We start from the raw sequence: 10762 nt of genomic DNA on the forward strand, positions 1-10762 counted from the left end.
CGACATGCCAACTGAATATATGTGATAAAACACAAGTCAGATATGACTGCTAGGTTTTTGGCTTGAGAAGCTGGTTGGCAGTGTGTGCCAATTACTGAAATGAGTAACGACGAGGAAAGGACTGATTTGGGTGAGTACTGTCTTTTCACCATGTTAGGTTTGAGATGCCTATTAATCCCCAGGGCAAATATCTGAATAAAGAGAACAAAATGAAATTAGGTTCACGGGTCACTGTCTTGGCTAAGGCAACAACTTTGCAGTTATTTGGCTTATCTGTAATGATATACGCATGCAGCACCTAAGTCAGCTGTGAACCAGAACTTCAGTTATTATTCCAAGGACCTGTTCATTAATGTCATGTTTTCCTTCACAAATAAATGCAACCATTCTGGCTCATCCTCATCTACCAATAAAAGTTCTTCTGTGCAATAGTTAATACCAATACAATCAGCAAAAGGCCTTTACAAATCACAGCATGAAGACACCTTTGAGAATGGCATTACTGAATACAAATCTCTCTTTCCATTAACTGCCCTGTTGACCACATTATAGGACTTAGCTCAGTTACAGGAAAACAAAGACATGATCATGGTCACTGTAGACATCTAGAAACAAAGCAACCTACATAGTGGAACTAGATGGACAACACTTGCCAAAAATTTTTTTGTTGGGAGTGTGGGAGCCAGGCACTTCCACAATGCCTCCCCTATGACTTATTTAAAATTAGTCCTGGTTCCAAATACCTTCTAGAATTTCAATCTCAGATAAGCCCATGCCTTCAATTAGGTCATCAAGTACACACTGCTGGAATCTTTTGGCAACATTTTCAATTCAGGAGGCCAGAATAGCAATAGTAAATACCAATGCACTGAGCAAGAGGCCTTTACAGATTTCAGACAATGAAGGACTTCCTCTGCTAAATATTTTCTCTTTAAGTATTCTTCCTGCTTCTAGTATGTTGAATGATGGTCTCCAAAAAGATATATACATGTCCTAACCCACCAGAGCCTCTGAATGTGGCCTTATTTGGAAAAGTGTTTTGCAAATGTAATTAAGAGTCTTGAAATGAAATAATTCTGGATTATTCAAGTGGGCCCTAAATCCAATGATAAGTGTCCTTATGACAGACACACAGTGATACACACAGACCATGTAAAGGTGGAGGAAGAGATTAGAGTTATGCAGTCATGAGCCAAGGAACATCTGCAGCCCCCAGGAGCTGAAAGAGGCAAGAAAGGATTTTCCCCTAGAGCTTTCAGAGAATGTGCAGCCCTGTGAACACCTTGATTGTTGACATCTGGCCTGTATAACTATGAAAAAAAAAATAAATTCTTGTTTTAAGCCACTGATTGTATGGTAATTTGTTATGGTAACCCCAGCAAAGTACTACACTTCTTGCTTTCTTTATCTTCTCCTACTAAACTATAACAAATCAGCACATAAAATCACCACCACTACCCCAGAAGTTCCCCCTTGTGTCCTGTTCTAGTTGCTACACCCCCCGCCCCCAGTAGCCATTATCAGGATTTCTAACACTGATTACTTCTGATTCTTTTTGTGATTTCTACAAATGAAACCAGACAGTTTGTACTCATTTGTTTCTGGCCTCCTTTGCTTGATTGTGGGCTTCATCCACATTTTTGCATGTAACTACAGAAGTTTAGTTTGTATTGCTGTAGACTATTCTTTGTATGAAATGTATTTATTTATTTTAACCCGTTCTCTTGTTGTGCATATGGGGAGTTTCCAGGATTGGCCTATGACAAATAGCAATGTTATAAAAATTCTTAAACATGTCTTTTGATGAGTGCATGTACCTATTTCCGTTGGTTATATACCTAGGAGTAGGGTATGCCTATGTTCAGTTTTAGTAGATACTATCAGTTTTTCCAAGTATTTGTACCAATTTATACTTCTACCAATAGTATATGAGAGTTTCAGCTGTTCCATATCTTCACCCAAACTTGGTATTTTCTATCTTTTTTATTTGTCATTCTGGTAGATATTCGGTGTTATTTTACTCTAGTTGCAATTTGTATTTCTCTGATATCTAATGAAATTGGGAACGTCTTTGTACACTTATTATTTTATTTTATTTTAAAAAGATTTCACTTATTTATTTTTAGAGAAGGAAAGGGAGGGAGAAAAACAGGGAGAGAAACATCAATGTGTGGTTGCCTCTCGCACACCCCCAACTGGGGACCCGGCCCACAACCCAGGCATGTGCCCTGACTGGGAAGTAAACCGGTGACCATTTGGTTTGCATACCGGCACTCAATCCACTGAGCCACACCAGCCAGGGCTATTTTTTAATTTTTAATTTATTTTTTCTTGTTCTATTACTGTTATTCAAATTTTCCCCTGTTGCTCTCTGCTGCCCCTCCTTCCTCCCACTCCCACAGTCAATCCCCACCCTGTTGTCCATGTCCATGGGTCCTTTGTATATGTTCCTTGACTAGATCCTACCCCCTTTTCCCTCCCTTCCCTGTCCCCTCTGGTCACTGTCAGTCTGTTCCCAGTTTCCATGCCACTGGTTCTATTTTGCTCATTTGTTTGTTTTGTTCATTACGTTTCATATTAGGTGAGATCGTATGGTATTTGTCTTTTGCCGCCTGGCTTATTTCACTTAGCATAATTCTCTCTAGTTCCATCCATGTTGTCGCAAATGGCAGGAGTTCCTTCTTTCTTTCTGCTGCGTAGTATTCCATTGTGTAAGTGTACCACAGTTTTTTGATCCACTCATTTATTGATGGGCGTGTAGGCTGTTTGCAGCACTTAGCTATTGTAAATAACATTCCTATAAACATTGGGAGGCATAGGTTCTTCTGAATTGGTGTTTCAAGATTCTTGGGGTATACTCCCAGCAGTGGGATCACTGGATCAAAAGGCAGTCCATACTGTTTCCCACAGTGGCTGCACCAGTCCACATTATCACCAACAATGCACTAGGGTTCCCTATACTCCACATCCTCGCCAGCACTTGTTGTTTGTTGATTTGTTAATGATGGCCGTTCTGACTGGTGTAAAGTGGTATCTCATTGTGGTTTTAATTTGCATCTCTCGGATGGCTAGTGATATTGAGCATCCTTTCGATATGTCTATGGGCCCTCTGTATGTCTTGTACACTTATTGATAATTTGCATATTTTTGTTAAGTGTCTTCAAATCTTTTGCCTATTTTTCTAATAGGTGGTTTGCCTTTTGGTATTAATTTGTAGAAAGTCTTTAAAGCCTTGGCTGGTGTGGCTCAGTGGATTGAGTGCTGGCCTGTGAACCAAAGGGTTGCTGGTTTGATTCCCATGTCTGGGTTGCAGGCCACATCTCCAGTTGGGGGTGTGTGAGAGGCAACCATACATTGATTGATGTTTCTCTCCCCCTCTTTCTCCCTCCCTTCCCCTCTCTCTAAAAATAAATAAGTAAAATATTTTTTAAAAGAATTTTTTTATATATTTCGGATATGAGTGCTTTGTCAGATGTAGTGGCAATAACTTCTTCAGCTCTGAGTTGCCATTTTTCTCTCGACATGGCATCTTTTAATGAACAGAATTTCCTAATCTTAATTTAGTTCATGTTATTGAATTTCACCTTTATGGACAGGGCTTTTGCGTTCTGTTTTAGAAATATCTGCCTACTCTAAGGTCCTGAAAATGCTCTGTTTTTTCTCTAAAAGACTTACTGTTTTGTCCTTTGCATTTAGACCTGCAATAGGTCTGAAATTGATTCCCAGGTATGGTGTCATAGGAATGAAGACACATTTCCACCCATATGGCAATCCAGTTGATATAGTAACATTTATTTAAGAGACCATTATTCTCTTATAGCACTGCAGTATCAACTTCAACACAAATCAGTTGACTATATATGTGTCGACATGTTTGTGGACTACCTATTCTCTTCTATTGGCAAGTTCGTTTATCATTGTACCGGTACTAAACTGTCTTATTTACCATAGCTTTATGATAAGTCATGATAGCTGATGGTATAAGTCCTCCACAGTCAAGATTGCCTTGGCTATTCCTGGCCCTTTGAAGTTCTTTGTGAGTTTTCAAATGAGCTGGACAATTTTGGCCAATGACCCCCTGCTTTTATTTGGGATTTTGCTTGGAGTTGTAGTAAAACGATTTATTTATTTTAGGGTTTCTGTGAGCTTTATAATACTGAATTTTTCAGTTAATGAACATGCTGTATCACTTTATTTATTTAGGCCTTCTTGAATTTCTCTCAATAATGTTTTTGTTGTTTTCAGTATAAAGTCTTGTAATTTTTTTCATTAGATTTGTTCCTAGGTATTTGATAGTTTTAATACTAAGGTAAATGGCACCTTTTGAAATTTAAATTTCTGCATATTGTTAGTATATAAATATATAGTTTGCTTTGTATACTGATCTTACATCTAGTGACCTTGCTAAATTTACTTGTTAATGCTAATAATATTTTAGATTCTTTAGGATTTTATTCATATACAAATATGTCATATGAGAATAATAGCTTTATATTATCTATTCTAATCTTTATGGCTTTTATTTCTTTTTAAAAATTCTATTGCACTGGCCAGAACTCCAATATAATTTTGAATTAAAACGGTGATAACAAGCATTCTTGACTTATTCCTGATCTCAGAAGGAAGGCTTCAATTATTTACTACTAAGTATGCTGTTTTCTGTAGGTTTCTACAGATATTTGTTATCAGATTAAGGAAGTTCCCTTTTATTCCTACTCTGCTAAGAGGTTTTTTTTTTCCAGATTTTATATATATATATATATTATTTCTTTAAAAAAATTATTGTATTTTTTCCATTACCATTTAGTCCCCTTATACCACCCTGCCCCCACATGAGCATTGCATTTTTTCATGTTTTTTGCATCTCTTAAGATGATCATATTATTTTCTTCTGTTAATAATTTAAAATGTTAAACCACCCTTGCATTTCTAGAACAATCCCCACTTGCTTGTGACACATTTTGCTTTATATGAAGCTGAGTTTAACTTAATAATACTTTGTTTAGTATTGTTGCATCCATATTTCTGAGACTGCTCTGTGATATTGTTTTCTTGAAATGTCTTTCCTTCTTTGCTTTCTATGTTGAGACAATGGCACAAAAAACGAAGTCAATGAACCATGTCTCATGGAAGCCTGCCTCATTCCTTGGGATGTTAGGTATGACTTACTCAATAAACATTCTTCGCTCAGCAACTTGATCAGGAGAAGGCCTTGCTTTGTTTTTGTTCTTTACCCCCTATTTCCAGCTAAGCTCTGCAGTAATCTCCTGGGTGTGTATGCACCCCAGTGGAAATGGGGGGAGTGTGAAAAGACTACTGTTTGCGGTCTTGTCTCTTGTGTAGGGGAGTTCTGTTTTTTTTTTGTTTTTTTTTTTTATTGGCAGGTTTGAGGCTGGGTAAGTTTATCCCTTGTGGATCCCTCTACCTACCCTGCCCTCACAACCAGCAGGGGCCCTACTCTCAGGTTCCATCCAGGTGGTACAAGGAAAGGGGTTTCTCCGACCCCCACCTCATCAATGGGAGCATCAATGGGAGCAGAGCAGGGTAGACAGATTCAGCTCCCTTCTGACCTAACTGACTTATCTTGGGACAAGTGAGAAACTTGAGGCCTCTTCTTACTCTCCCTCCACCTAGTTGTCTCTTAAGGCTAATAGAGTTTCTTAAGGTTAATGTAACCCCTCCCTTGGACAGGTCTGCTGATCTTGGATTTTTCCCCAGTCAGATTGGTCAATACACCCTTTCATCCTAATAGGAAATTAACATATTTCACACACTGGAAAGCCTGGGAGGGCTACTGAGTGTAGTTCAGGGTGCTGAATAGGTGTGGCTAGAAGAGAATGACATGTTTGAAGAGGGATTGGAGGATTTCGGTGTTTTGTTACTCACAAGCTGCTAAACTATACCTGCCATACAGGCTAGTTGGTCCAGGATCTAATTTATAGGGTGGATGTTTGGAATGCTTATATGCTAATGAGTCACCTGAAAAGGTATGAGAAGTTAGGAATCAAAGAGACATTTCCCTGTTTGCAGACCAGTTTGCAGCTGGCCTTTCGAATCTTATCATTGGGTAAGGGAACTCACATTAACTGAGTATCTACTGCACCATGCACTGTGACTTCTATTGTATACATCTATCCTATTTCTGACAAAAACTCTACCGTAGAAGTATTGTTATCGTAGTTTTACAAAGGAGGAGACCGAGGCCCTGAGAGCATGATGTCAATTGCCAAAGGTCATATACTTAGGAAATAGGATACTCATTTATTTCCAGGTGCACTGGATTTCAAACCTGTGTTGTATATTGGAGAAGGATTCTTTTAGTTATAAGTGCAGAAACCAAGTCGGTCTAGCTTAGGAAAAAAAAATAAACAAAAAAAATATATTTATTGGCTTTCTTCTGGGAGAAAATTACTGGGATAATCTAGTAAGTACTAGGATAACTCAGAATCAAAGAAAGAGCTGCCAGGAAGCAAGTTTTTGGTGACTACAACCAGGAACTCAAAGCTCTTAGGACTTTCTTTTACTCTGCTTCTCTCATCTTTGCTTCATTATGCAGGTTGCTTTCATATCCTCTTACTTGTCCACTTGGGAGGAAACATGACTGTCAATAACCTAGGTTTAGCAACTTCAATGGAAAAATAGCTTATTTCTTCTAACATCCACATATTTCACAGAGGGATACAGACTAAGCCCTGTTCTGACTGGACCAATCACTGTTGCCAGAAGAAGTGAATTATTTTCTGGCCAGGCCTGGATCATATGCTCACCCATGTGGGGAGAATCTGATACTAGAAGAAGAGGGACAAGAAAAATAGGGCAGATAAAAAACAAACAAACAAACAAAAAAAACTGTAAAAGTAAATCCCGCAGGCTAACCACTATACATGCTTTTCCCACTACATTTGATTCGAGTGCAGGGTTAGGCAAACTTTTGTGTCAAGGGTCAAAGAGTAAGTATTTTTAGACTTTGTGGGCCATATACTGTCTCTTTTACTTCTTCCTCTTTTTCTTCTTTGTACAGCTCTTTAAACATTTGAAAACCATTTTTTAGCACATGAGCTATACCAAAACAGGCACAGGACTGCATATGGCCTCGGAGGCCATAGTTTGCTGAGCCCTGGTTGAATCTAAATAAGGATCCGGGCCCAGGTAATTTTAAAATGAAGAATGCTGCAATATCTTAGGATCCAGTCCATTACACACTGGGAGTGTTCAAGTCTGTACCTAAATTCATTCACTGAAATGGGGTAGATGTTTTGGTGAGCAAGGCAAGAGGGAACTAATATCAGTGTACCTAATTTGTGCGAAGTGTGGCGCTAGGAGTTTACGCAACACAGTCTCAGCTCTTGCAGCAACTTTGTAAGGTAGGTGCTATTATCCCTATCTGAGAGATGAGGAGAGACTTAGGGATAAGAAATGACTTGTCCAAGTTCGCCCAACCAGTAAGTGACATAGCCAGGGTTCAAAAACATGTCTCACGTGTCTCTCTGGCTGCTGCAGTGGTGGTGGGGGTTCAGACCAGCAGGCACAACAGCAGCAGCAGCTGATGGCTCACTAGGGTCGCAAAAAAGAAGTAGCAATAATTATCTTCTGGGCATCACAATTGTTTCAATGGAGTCATGTGGTATTTTCACAGTTTCCTATATTACACTGTCTTTTACTCACGAGCACAGAGTATGTTTTAAAGCAACATTAGGCATAGGAGATATTATTTTAATACTATTACCAAAAGCTGCTGGCTTCAATGTTATTAGGATTTTATATCTTTAAGCTCCTATGCTTGGGTGCTACAGTGAAATGCGGGTAGAGAAACTTAACCCAAAGTAGATTTTAAAGCAACAGAGTATTTTTTGATGAAGGTATATAGCTAGGTAGACCTCCCCTCTGCTTCTCAGTTCCCATAAAACAGAGAGCTTGAAGCAGATGGCAGATTGAGGTAGTGTTTTCAGGAGTGTCTTCTTTTACAAATGAAAAAAGTGTAGGTTTTGAAATACATCCTTTCTAACATTAATTAGCATATATTCTCCCAAGACACCTGACAATGCTTTTCTGCTTTACCTTCTGAGGTCTGGCTGGGGACCCAAAGTAAAGAAGTGAAGTAAAAGTTTATTTATTGTGTACCTACTATGAGCTAGGTGCTTTGCTAAAAGAACTCTGTAAGTCAGGTAGTACTATTACCCTTTTGTTGTATTTTTACTATATTACAAATAGAAACAATCTTAATTTTTAACCGTAGGGGAATTATTTATTTTTTCAATTGCAGTTTCCAGTCAATATGATTTTGTATTAGTTTCAGGTATACAGCATAGTGGTTAAACAATCCTATACTTTACAAAGTGTTCCCCCAATATTTCAAATACTTTGCACCATACATAGTTATTACAATATTATTGGCTATATCTCCTGCAGTGTACTTTATATCCTGTGACTGTTTCATGTTCACCAATTTGTACTTCTTAATCCCTTCACTTTTTTCATCCTGTCCCCACCCTCACTAGCCTCTGGCAACCATCAGTCTGGTCTCTGCATCTATGAGTGTATTTCTATTTTGTTTGTTTATTTTGCTCTTTAGAGTCCACATATAATTATGACATTCTTTTAATTGTATTGATTTGCATGTATATGCTAAGCCCATCATTATCTCCATTAATGAGGAAGCTGAGACTCAGAGAGAAAAAGCAACTTGCTCAATGTTACGCAGCTTGGTCAGAACCAAGATGTGACCTCAAGTCAGTTATACACCCAAAATCTGTTCTTTTCATATTATGCCATGTTACTAGTAATTATTCTTTGGTCCGTAGAACTCTCCAAATACAGGTTTATATTTATGAAGTTTCAACATTAACATTTTAGCCTCTTTAGGATTCCTGAAGTTCTTCATTCTACGGATTTGGAGTGCAGTGAGCCATGACACACTTTTTGCCGTGTGACATACCCTTCTTGAAGAGCCGCTTGTCTCCTGTGAGCTCGTTGCTTTACTTACAACAAGGCCCTGCATGATAACTGTCCCCATCCCACCCCTCTTACAGTCATCGTGCCTAGACCAAGGGTGTGGTGGTACCCCAAGGTAGAACAGGTAAAATTCCTCTCAAAAAAGTCCCAGGCCCTGTCCCCCAGGTCCTGGAAGAGTAAAAGTTTTATTTTGATGTATACAAGGTCTGTCTGGAAGAAGTCCACGCACTGTTAATATAACGAGAACAGTTTGCAGGACAACATGTAACCTGGCAGCCAAGGAGAGTGGACTAAAATGTGCATACGTGAACAATGATGAGTTCACTGTACTAGTCCATGGAGGCAGTAGATGCCACTGAGAGAGAATGCGTACTGTGTGGCTGTCACATTCAAAATGAGTGAGCAAGTAGAGCATGAATCTGCATCAAACTTTGCGTGAAGCTTGAAAATTCCTCTGCGGAAACTCTTCGGATGACTCAGGAGGCCGCAGCCATGGGCACCTGGTGATTGGTAGCTTCATCATGACAACACTCCCCCTCATGTATCATGTCTCATGCAGAGTTTTTTGGTGAAACAGCAAACCATCCAGGTGACTCAGCCCCCCTACAGCCCAGATTTGGTGCCCTGTGACTTGTGGCTTTTCCCAAAACTAAAATCACCTTTGAAAAGGAAGAGATTTCAGACTGTTGATAAGATTCAGGAAAATACAATGGGGCAGCTGATGGTGACTGGGAGAACTGTGTGTGGTCCCAAGGTGCCTACTTTAAAGGGGATTGAGACATCACTGTCCTATGTACAATGTTTCCTGCATCTCGTATCTTCTTCAATAAATGTCTCTATTTTTCATATTACATGGCTGGATACCTTCTGAACAGACCTTGCATGTAATACATAAAGAAGAAAAAAAAAACAAGTGTCGCTGGTTCGATTCCCAGTCAGGGCACATGACTAGGTTGCACGTCCGGTCCCCAGTTGGGGGCGTGAGGGAGAGGCAACCACACAGTGATGTTTCTCTTCCTCTCTTTCTCCTTTCCCCTCTCTCTAAAAACAAATAAACAAATAAATAAATAAATAATTTTTAAAAGAAAAAAAAACAGGGAGAGAGGGAGAGATGGAGGAAGCAAGGGAGAGAGGGAATATAAATGAGAATATACAATAATAAATAATAGTTTCATTGCTTTTCTCTCTGCATAAACACTACAGTTTAGGCTTGTTGTTTAAAAATTTTATATGAATGAAATCATGCTATTTTCTCTTTTGTGTCTTGCGTCTTTCACTCAATAGCATGGCTGTGAGATAAATTCAAGAGAGTGGGTATTATACAATTATTCATTCTTATTGCTTAGTCATCATTTTCTTGTGTAGTACTGAAAGCTGAGAGGAGGGTGGAGCACGTTTGGAAACCACACCATACTTATGATTAGGGTATCAATCTCCCAGGTTCTCACAGAGAGGCAGCACTGAGACAGTGTGTGTATGTGTGCTTGCGTGCTTGTGAGAGACAGAGGTGGAAGGGAGGAACGGAGGTGGGTGGGGAGAGGGAAAGCTAGCTCGGATGTGTGGTGGGGAAACAGAAACAGTGAGGCTGTTTTCCTGTGGTCTGACCCAACCGTACCTAGAAACAGGGAGGGAGGACCCTTCTGTAGCGGAGCCTACAAAAATAAAGGCTAACCCAAGACTTTGCTTTTCCCTGCGTGGAAGATTCTGAGGAGTGAATGATCCGAGTAAAGAAAGCATAGTTATTGTCACATTCATCTTACTGCGAGAACCAGATGTGAACTGCACAACACTGAATACTGGAGAGTTACCC

The sequence above is a fragment of the Furipterus horrens genome, unplaced genomic scaffold (genome assembly GCF_987537825.1).
Source record: "Furipterus horrens unplaced genomic scaffold, mFurHor1.1.pri manual_scaffold_17, whole genome shotgun sequence".
NCBI classification, from domain to species: domain Eukaryota; kingdom Metazoa; phylum Chordata; class Mammalia; order Chiroptera; family Furipteridae; genus Furipterus; species Furipterus horrens.